This window comes from Phalangium opilio, unplaced genomic scaffold (assembly GCF_054372755.1).
Source record: "Phalangium opilio isolate 3A_F unplaced genomic scaffold, DU_Popi_V2 ptg000017l_1, whole genome shotgun sequence".
NCBI lineage: Eukaryota > Metazoa > Arthropoda > Arachnida > Opiliones > Phalangiidae > Phalangium > Phalangium opilio.
Window position 1 is genome coordinate 1,295,616 of NW_028324151.1, and position 11,099 is coordinate 1,306,714.

Sequence of the window (11,099 nt, forward strand, 5' to 3'; positions counted from 1 at the left end):
TCTCTATTGAAAATGCTTTTAACCAACAAAAAAATCTAGGCCTATATCTGGGAATTTGAAGTAGTTCAACCAACTCTATGGTAGGTAAGTAGCTAGGGATCAGTTTACTATACGGGACTGCTTTGTAAGGGACAGGGACACCTGAAAGATAAGAAAAAGCGCTCGAAGCTCTTTACCACCCCAAAACTGAAAAGGACCTCCGCGACAAGAGATAAAAAGCTTTGAGGAAAGAATATGCAAAAAAGTAACTCACCTTCGCGAAATTTTTACTAGGTACTTAGACTTAAGATGAATCCGTGTCAAGGTGTGAAGGAATTCGTTTTGTAAGTGTCAACAATCTTTTAGTCAAGAGAAAAATACCGTAGTGACACTATTTTTGGTGTTTCGCAAAGGTACTCCAGGTAGAGTTCAAGGATTTGACTATATACACGCCATGGATTTCCTTACAATTTACTTCCGGTTGGTTGAAGTCTGTTCTAAGCCTTATACCAACCACGCTTACGAGAATCATTGATATAATGTATGACTCGCGTATACTAGTCACTCCACGACGTAATAATATCGGTGTCAAACTTACGGAAAAGATATATAATTATAAACATAAGTTCATAAGATATGTTGGCCATAAGTTTGTAACTGGAGCTTGTCATGAAGTGAGGGAGGTAGGTTATAGACTCAGGGTAAAGTGAAGACGCCTGGTGAGGCGCTGTCAAAGGCCTAATTAGTAATGCAAAATATGAATAGATTAACCGAGTGTAGTACTTCAAGTCTCGCTTGTCGTTCTGATAGAACTATCACGAGCTGTAAGCAACTCTCTAGTATTACGAAGTATAGGAAGAAGCGTCATACTTATGGAAGGAACATAAATTTATAAACTTATGATTTTTAAAAATTTAGATCCAAAGTTTGAGGAGAGTTTAGAAGTTTATAGTTTATAATGTTTGGGGTTGGGGTGGGGGGCGTTGATTCTGGCTTTAAATCGATAGGGCCGCTTTCCTAAAATGGGCTAAAGCGTTAACCGGCGGCGCGTGAGTTGAACTAATCCGATTTCCCCACTTTTCTATATTAAGTGACAGGATCGAGTCGGCGTTAACGTACGACGTTCGTCCCGCCATAAAGCTTTTCGGGAAAGAATACTCCTCCCGAAAAGATACAAGCTCCGATGCCCCCGTCTTTAATCAAAATGCTGCCCTAATCCAATGAAACATTTTGAAATTCACTGACTTTCTCTCTCTCTCTCTCCCTCTCTCTCTCACTCACTCTTTCTCTATCCTTTCTAACTTTCCCTCTCTCTCTCTCTCGCCGAGTGTCTCTGAGCCCAGGTGAGCTGGAAACAGCTAGTGCACCCTTTCACAATTAGAATTAAGGTACGACTCCAAATTGAATTGGTGCTTCAGTGAATTCGTTCGAAACCGTATAACTTATTGTTTAAAATATGAACGATATTACTATTAAATTTCCTTAAAATTCTCTCCCGAGGACGTGTATGGGTTATGCATGCTTTCTGTCATAATTCGAATATACAGGTTCATATTATTATTATGAAAGTCATGGAAAAGTCGTGAGGTTTAAAAACTGAACCCGTAAGGTCAAGGTCAAGTCATGGACGGAGAGGGTTCTGCTTCCAATTTGAACCCGAAATTTTTGTATTAAAACTGATATTGATACGTCATGTACGTTTAAAACCTACTCTAGGTAAATGGTCAAACTAAAGTCTTGATATTTGGATAAATAAAATGTCGCGAAATTCCCATAAAAAAATTAGGTAACTTGATGACGGAATATATCATTTGATTCAATCATGGTTAGGTTACAATTGATTTCGACCTTTTGACCCCTTAGGCCTCGTTGGTTTTTATTTTATCCCTCCGTGATTTAGTGCCAGTACCCAAGGGTAACTTGATGGGTAGCGTAACTCAAGTCTGCTTCGTAAGTACCAGCGTGGTAATCGCCTAGGTTTTTTTATACTTCTCTTTTTACCATTATAGGGCGAATTCAGCGGATTTCAAAACGACTTTTTCTTTTTATACATGTATAATGGCTTTTAATGACTCCTTATTTTATCGACCGTATCGCTAAGGAAGTCCAGTTTAAACACTATAAGTTATAATAGAAAGATTAAGTAAATCCTAAAAGGAAAAATGCGTGGCTGTTACAGAAGGTATAGTCATGCTACTTAATGGATGAAACATATCGTAACAGACTGTCCGAATCATTTTGGCGTTACGTCCAGCAGAAACTTGACCACCGTAGACATTAACGATAACTCAATTAGTCTTCTTACTAGCTCCGCTGTTTCCAAAAAGTTTTTTTTTTTCGTTTCTAGCTAGAAATTTTTGGGTAATCAATTACGTGGCTCGATAAATATATTAATTATTTCCCAATCGAGCGACCAAGCCGCTTATTGACTATAAATCTATTTCGAACGATCGTTACGTAGCAGCAAACGCGTGCGGTTTATTAAAAATTAAATGGGAAACTGGATTTTTCCCTTTTTTCTTTTTTTTGGCTTTTCCCATAATCGAGTTAACCCTTGATCGAACACGCTAATAAATTAATACATCTTCCCTTAGGGCGCGACCCGGTCACGTGGTATACTTCTACGGAATATTTATTATTTAGGAAATCCGTCGCGGTTTAAGTTTTAAGACCTAAATATAAATTGTTTTTAATTATTTATATTTTGTAAATTTACTCCGTCTCGTAATAATATATTTTGGTGTATAAGGATGGAGATTTAAAGGGGCTTTTGTTTATTGAGTAATGGTACGAGCTTAAATGTTTGTTGGTATTACGAGGGCCGCTCCGCAGCATCTTCCGCCTGTCTCTCCAGAGAGAGAGAGAGATGGAGAGAGGGAGAGAATGCCATGGGCCCCGAGTTGCATGGGCAAACGTCAGACTACGTTTCGCTAACCATCTATTACTTTTTCCTCAAAACACTTTATCTGTCTTTACCAGCTCTTTAAGGGAGTTTATAGTCGCCCAATATACATTCGTACTAAAAGTTATACTTCTTTATAACACGGACTAAAATCGATGTTTTACATCAATGGGTAAAACTTGGAGAGCGCTTTGTCAATTAGTATCCTGGTACATCAAGGTAATTCTAAGGTCAGGGAATTTTAAAATATGCCTTCGTGGAATTAAGGATCCTTCTGTTGTCTAATTGCGTGGCAAGTCCGTTATTGATCCATTCATTGCATTCCATTATTACCCTTCTCTCCTTACGCAATTCCGTTCCATGGTATAATTTGTCTGGGGATTGGGGTCCCTGACGATACCGAAGGACGCGTGGACTATATGGAAAATAATGACGGAGCGCGTCATGGTTTTGGGTCAGACGCGGAGAAAAGAGAAGAAGAAGCTTGGCCGCGAGTAAAAATAAGAAAGGGAAGATGAGGTCTTTTAAAGATTCTGATGATGAATTATGGATGAACCATAGAGAGGTGAAGATATCTCCGGGGATTTTAGCCTAGAAAATAAACTCTTTCTTTCTCTTTCTCTCTCTTAGACGTCTTTATATCTTTGCAAGCGTGTGTCAAAGCTAGACCCACGTATGCCGCTTCTTTATGTATCAGTATCCAAGTACACGCGCCACTACAAACACGCGAGCCTTCGCTAGCTTTTTCTTTGATGCGCTCTAGGACAAGCTGAACATTTGGGAATTCAATTCGGAATTAACAGGTGAGCATCAGTATCGCCCAACTATCGCAAAATGATCAAAATTGAAACGTATCGAACAGACTAACATAGCTAGTTCCGAAATCGCAAAGTGGGATTACGCTTAGTGTTTATGGCTTAATTGTCTTTGGCTTTGTATACATTCTTCTGTCTGACTCCCCTTTGAACCTAGGGTAGGATTTCGGTATGAGTGAATAAGGTCAAAAATTATTTTAGAGCAAAATCAAGTACACCATTCGATAGAGCGTAAAATTTAGATCTAAAATAACCCAAAAAAAAACCAAAAAAGAAAATTTTGCAGTATAGGTGAACAAGGTCAAAAACAGTGTGGAAAACATCAGAGCATGAACGCTGGATCTCTAAAGGGACTGGTAAACGGAATAGATTTTTCTCTACACCACGTTTGCTTTGTAAAAAAATAAATAAAAAAACCGGGTACGGCCAAGGTCGTATAAATTTCTTTTCAATAGGTTTATTCAGAATCACAAAAGACCGAATGGCCTTGAGTGTTCCCAAATTCACATCCCCCGTCCCTTCACCCGACGCTATGCTAGAGAGGACTCGGTTTGTACAGTGGAAGGCGGGCGTTTTCCGGTCCCTTTAGAGATCCAGCGTTCATGATCAGAGGGCCAATAATTTGCCACCTTTTCCAACCTAACCTAAGCTGTGGCAATTCTTATGGGGGATAAGACTTTTTTTTTTTGGAAATTTGAAAAAAGCGGCGGCCATTTTAGATCTAAATTTTACACTCTATCGAATGGTGTGCTAGATTTTGCTCTAAAATGATTTTTGACCTTATTCACTCATACCGAAATTGTACCGAACCTATAGCCTTCATCTGAACCAAACCTTACCTGACCAAACCTTGCCTTCATCCGATCCAAACCTTACCTTCATCTGGACCAAACCTTACCTTCATCCGAACCAAACCTTACCTGACCTTAGCCCCTTTAATGAAAACTCTTATATTTATGAGGCGTGGTCGTATTTTTCCCACTCTATTAACCCCTGACCCCATAACATGACCTAGAATAGCTTCAATATTGAGTTATTAGATTTCGAAGATGATTTTGGCTTAGTATTTATGACGCGTTGTCGTATTTTCTCCACTCTATTGACCTGTAACCTCGTAAGAAGTTCAAGTAGCCTGTACAAATCATTAAGGCAAACGCCCCCAACGAAAGAAGAAAAAAGAAACAAGGCAAAACCATCTTCTCTTTTGGGTTGGTTCTCTGGCAAACACGGACGGGCTGCATGAGGGTCTCGAGGACGCGTAGAGCAAACACAGGTTTGTTAAACGAGGGAGATCCGTTAGCCATCTCGCGTAATGGGGCCAAATGGTTTCCTTTTTTTCCGTACTATAACTCTTACAATATCGTAGGTGGGTGGGTCATAGCCCAACAGGAAGTAGTATTACCTCCGTTTCTTTCTGTCCACTTGAACCGTGCCGACCATAATCAACAAATGTTTACGCGTCAATAAACCGTTAAAGTTGTTTTCGGTAGATAATTGTCCAGCAACCAGTTAGAGTCGATTAACCAAGTATTTTGCTATCATTAGGAAATAGGAAAATACATTTCGTTTTTCAAAGGGTTCTTCTCTTTTTCTTATCATTGCTTAGGGACGAAGTAGGGGGTACCTTTGAGACTCAAATAAGATACAATTCCTTAAGAACAAAAAGCTTGTTTTTTGCTTCTTTTTGGTTTAATATTTAAAGTCTGAAGAAATTTAACGTTCCCTTTCCTTCCTTTGTAGTTGAAACTTCAAATTTTTTAACTCGACATCGCTAGATAGTTGGGAAGCTCTGTCCAATTTAAAGTTGAAAGCTTTACTTTTACGTATTAAGATCTAGGCCCTACTTTTGAAATATCTCGCAATCTAGTGAAAATATAGCTTCGCGAGAGAGAGGGAGAGAGAGAGAGTTAAGAATTGTTTTTAGCGTCAGGCGCGTTGGCTTTCGTGTAATACAACTGAGTTTTCTCCCTATGGACTATATCTCTACATTCGTAAATTTTTAGAGTGAGTCGGAATCCAGTTAGATATACCGTCAGCCTAAAATGGGATGAACAAAGACTGGAATATAATGGAACAAAAGGAACTGAGAGAGAGAAAGAGAAAAGTCCGAGTACTTTCTTTATTGTAGACTATCACACCCTAGAGCCACGCTCTTAAAGTGATACTTCAATCAAGCGTCTTAGAGTATCTATGGAGCGTTGAGATTCGTTTCAATTTCAATAAAACCACGTTTAATTAAGGGATGATTCATAAAAACTAGGGCCGTTAAGAGAAGGGGGCAATTCGGTCAGGTTTACCGGGGTCCGTACCTTCTAGGGGGCCCGTGGCCATTTGTAGGACTGTATAGATGGGGGACCGTGATTTCGTAATTTTTACCGGGGCCCGCAAACCCTTTTCGAAGGCCCTGATCCTATGGGTCTGGAAAAGGACGTTTTTAATGACTAGGGACTCGTCTCGAACCATTACTGAAACTCCCAACCAAAACGCTTCCAACCCCTCTTGTTTCTGATCCATTGATCAACGAAGTTTGTTCAAAATTCGGTATCGAATTGAATGAGAAAACAAACAAACACTTTTAAGACTCAATCCCCTAATCTTATTAGGGTTTTTTTTTTTCATTGAGATTTTATTTCGGGACGAGCATTTAAGCGTCCCTTTAAGGAAAAGTGTCTTTGAATAGTTTATGGAAAAGCGTCGAAGCGATGGGGAAAAAGTTTTGGGAGAAACAGTCGGTATATAAAAACGAGGCCGAGTTTTAAAGAAATCGCCTTACGAAATTGGAAAAATTTTAGAATGAAATCTCTAGGTTTCAGGCTGTTGCTCGAGCATGCTCTATGTAATATCTTATTTCTTATTTTTCATTTTTTTCTTGCGAAGAATTGAAAACGGTAGAAATCTTTTTGATATTAGGAACTAGAAATTTAAGAAGGGGGAGGGAAAAAAGTTTAACTTACGACGCAATCATTTTTGAGCGAGAAGTTTGCACTTTTGCCATATTTTGTAATCGAATTGCGTTTCATTATCCGCATCAAAACATACCCTGAATTATTGAAGCGTGGCACAGAGAAGGTCCAAGACTCCAAGTCTAAAAAGGACCAAAACTTGGTGCACGAAGTAATTGAGAAGTTTAAAGATTTCTTCGATATCGATCTAAAATACGAAAAATCTATTCGGCTAATCTAAATTGCCCTCGCAATTTATTTCTTCTTTTAAAACCTAGAGTTAAACCGCAATTAAACTGGTCTCTCTCTCTCTCTCTTTTTGGAAATTTAGTAAGGGGCTTTATATTTTGCTCCAAGTTCCATTTTATCTCTTCCGGTCACTTAAACTTGAAAAAGCGATTAAATATCGTTAGAAATAAAATGTTAGCCGGGCTAAGGACCGCCGCGCCGTGCAGATCTCTGGAATTTAACAGGGCCAAGCTTTTTATTGTTTCGCAACTGTATTATTTCATTCTTGGCTAAGGCTTTCACCCCAGTATACCAAAGAGAGTATAAACAGGGGGAGTTGAAGCTAGCGGGGTGTTCTCTAAGCTTTTCTTTTTTATTTATTTGTTATATTTCAACCAGGGCAGAGAAAGATGCGCGCGCATACCGGCAACTTAGAGGGAAACTTTCAAAACGAGAGCACTCCAGCCAAGCCTTCTACTCCCCCTTTTCATACTCTCTTTGGGTACACGGAACAACGAGAGAATCTACTCCTCGGTAAGAGTGTTAGCCGATAAAAATAAAGCTAAACACTTTTCGAGCACGTTATCGCAATTACGGCCATCCATTTTAGCCGGATCACGTATTTCTCTACTAAATTTAACTTTTATCTTTTCATTCACCAGCAGATTTTTTTTTTTTAAACACCAGGAATGAAATGTAAAATATAAGTGGCTAGACGTTGGTCAAAGTTCATGGTGGTAGAAACCTCGGGGCAGGTGCTACTTATATCTACTTAGCACGGGTTAAGTTATTATAATATCTTATGAGGGTTTTCCCGTCATAGAGATAGGGTTAGGAGAGATTTGACGACGTTTTTTTTATATTTTGCTTAATTACTCGGGCCCTGATTGTTGTAAGGTCAAGTATTTAGTGTCGTTGAAAAGGGGACAAATAGGGCTATGACATATTCAAAGGATTTTATTGTATCTCTTATAGAACCAGAGTTATGAGCCTCCAAAGTTGATTGCCAGGAAAAATCACGTTAACCCTTACCCAATGGAGAGGATGTTTATAAACATTTTGCTTCAATTCTTGAACCCCAAGTATTGAGTATCGTTTCAAAGCGAACAAAATAGGCCTAACACGAACCTGAACATACAATTGTAGTGTTGTAAATGATGAACACGGTATAAATTGTCTAGCGCAGCCTGTTTTTACTCTGAACATAACATCCTTATCAGAGTTGCCTTGGAAAGGACCCCGTTGAATTGAAAACTAACAAAAAACGGGGTGTTGGGGAGAAGGGATGGTTTAGAAAGGCCATAATTAAGGACATAAAAAAGACATTACGACATCCCTTGGTAATTTTTCTGGCTGTTACTATAACACTTTTCACTCGCACTAGCTCCATGGCCCACCATGCAGATTTTATTTAATTTCGTTTTGCGTAACAAAATTAATGCTGGTTTTTTTTCCTTATTAAAAGGGGAGGTCGCTGATGTGATATACCCCAGCTCTTACTCTTTGGTGAAGGGTTAGCCTTTTTAATCATAAATGTACTCGAGTTTTTATCACGTCGTTTATCAGTTTTTCATTTCCTGTCCTAGATTGAAAATTGGAAAGAATTCTCTCTTAATATTCCAAAGCCCTTTTAATTGAAGGATCTAACTTAAGAGTCATTTGCGCAATAAACCCTCGTCGCGGGATCCTTTTGCCACGATGATAGGACGGTTGCGGTCTTATCAAATCTCAACGCAACTCGCGTAGCAAATAATTTAATCAACAGTCAATCATTTTGAACTGCGTTATATCATAAGTTTATAAGATATGTTCCGTGATAAGTTTGTCAGTGGTTACAAACTGTAGCTTGTCATGGATTCAGGGAGGTAGGTCATGGATTCAGGGTAAAGCAAAGATGCCTGGTCAGGCGCTGCTGTCAAAATTGGGCTTAGTAATGCAGACTAAATAGGACCTAGATGGAAGTCCTGCAAAATTAATTAACCACCGAGTGTAGGACTTCAATTCTCGCTTCCGTCGTTCTCCCTCGAACTAGCTCGAGCTGTAAGTTTCTCAGTAGCATTACGAACTTGTATAAGCCGTGTCATACTTATGGAAGGAACATATCACTTATAAACTTATGATAAAACTATAAATATATATTTTTTAGAGTACCTATCGTATTATCGTTCCAATCATTCCTGCATCGCGATACAATAAAAAAATCCGTCTTCTAAATAAAAATGAAGTCGACTTTGGAAAGAGGGTAATCTCTTACCCTTTTAATAAAAATACTTGAGAATGAGGAAGGTCTAAGGTCGTAAGTTCGTTTAATACTCGCTCTAGAGAGAGAGAGAGAGAGAGAGAAAGAAAGAGAGCGAGAAAAGACTTGCCGTTGATTTATTGGTTTTGAATTGAAAAGAATAGGAAGGGGGGTTACGGCTTTAGAAAGAGATGTTTTTATTTTCCCCAAAGTAAATTTCCTCCTCTTAAACTTCTTTTTCCTTTTTTATTATTCCGTTCCGCCTTAGGTCCATCCTAGAGAGGAGGGTCTCTCTCTCTCAGTCTCGGCGCTCTTGTGTCTTTGGGGTTCCGGGTTGGAGCTAGGCCACAATACTCAGTACATTCCCTTGACGACCAACCGTCGAAAAACATCAGAAACTTTTAGAAAGGCGCGAGAATGGAATGCGAAGACGCTGGGAATGCAATTGCAGTCAAGAAATGAAATCAAGGTTCTGAGACATCTCTTATTCCTGATCCTCCTCACCCAGCACCATCTCCTCCTTATTTTTCCTTGATGGAACCCCAGATAAGGAACTAAAGCTCGGGCTCCTATCTCTCTCTAACCCTCTCTCTCTCTCTCTCTGGAGTCGCGGATAAGTTTTTTAAAAATAGAAATGATGGTTCAATGTTGATTTAAACTACTTCTTTCATCCCCTTCCCATCTTCCTTCGTCCTAGTCATCAGCTAGCTAGGATTGAGTGTTGAAAAAATTGTTGGCTGGGCCATTCTCTTCAATTAAATATACCGGATATTGAAAAAAGTGTCTAAGATTCTAATTCAAATTCCAAAAAATTATTTAATGTTGCGTGTGATCAAGGATCTTATACAGGGTGTAACAAAATGGGAGAACCCAAGTACAATTTGCGATTTTGAGTGGAAAATGTTAATTTCTGTGGCATTTTACCACAAGGGACATCGTGATTGGTGGGTTCAGGGAAAACCTGTTTCCTTAATTAAATTAGTATATCGTCTGTAACTTTTTACATTCAATTCCCTTAAGCTCATTGCAACCAAAAAAACACATTACTTCGTGTTTATTCACACTTGAATGTACCAATTTCCATTAAGTTTGTTTTTTGCTTTCGATGAAATTAATTATATTTGCTTTCTGTTGGAATGGAAAAAACCAGCGTTTTTCTCCAAAAATTGAGACGCTAAATTTTTTCAGCTTATTTTCTTTCATTTTTTGCTTAAAAGCGCCAAGAAACAACAAAAGGGTTGTCGTAAATTTCCCTCATGAGTCATTTTAAAAAAGTGACAAAGAATTTTCGCGCCGGGAGACCATTTTTATTCCATGCCAATTAATTGGTTTGAACAGCCGATCAAATAAAGGGGTAAATAGACCGATTTCGATATTTTTTTGAAAAATTTTACGCCTACAAACTTGAGAAATGACCCGGAAAAATGATATATAACCTAGGCCTAGATCTAAATATCTATGTTTGTCTACCGTTTTAAGTTAACCTAAATTATAGACGACATAGACCTATTTTATACTTAAACAAAATACTTTGCCCTAAAAACCTATTTAATTCTTTTTTTTTCTTCCTAAGAACAATTCCGTAATATATTGAAATAGCTGCGACGTGTAAAAACACACGACGTGAATTGGTCACATTATATTTTGTTGTACAGAAAGGGTTAATAATTCACTCGTTTAATTTCGGGATAACACCTTATTTTTCACATTTATTATAATACGCAATTACCCGCTCGTAACGTTTAATTTCATATCACGTTCTAACGTTATATAATATGTTTTAATTTATTCTACATAAGATGTAAATTATTTGACGTAAAGTTTTGAGTCTTAGGATTGTAGTAGACCAAGGACGTTGCTTACATTTTTAAAATCCGTGGGAAATTATAATAAGAATCGTTATTAACATTGCACAAGTCCTATGTCGTGACAAACTCTAATTAAATTAGTTTTATATGATATTTAGAGATGGCGTATTTTGTTTAATGATATAG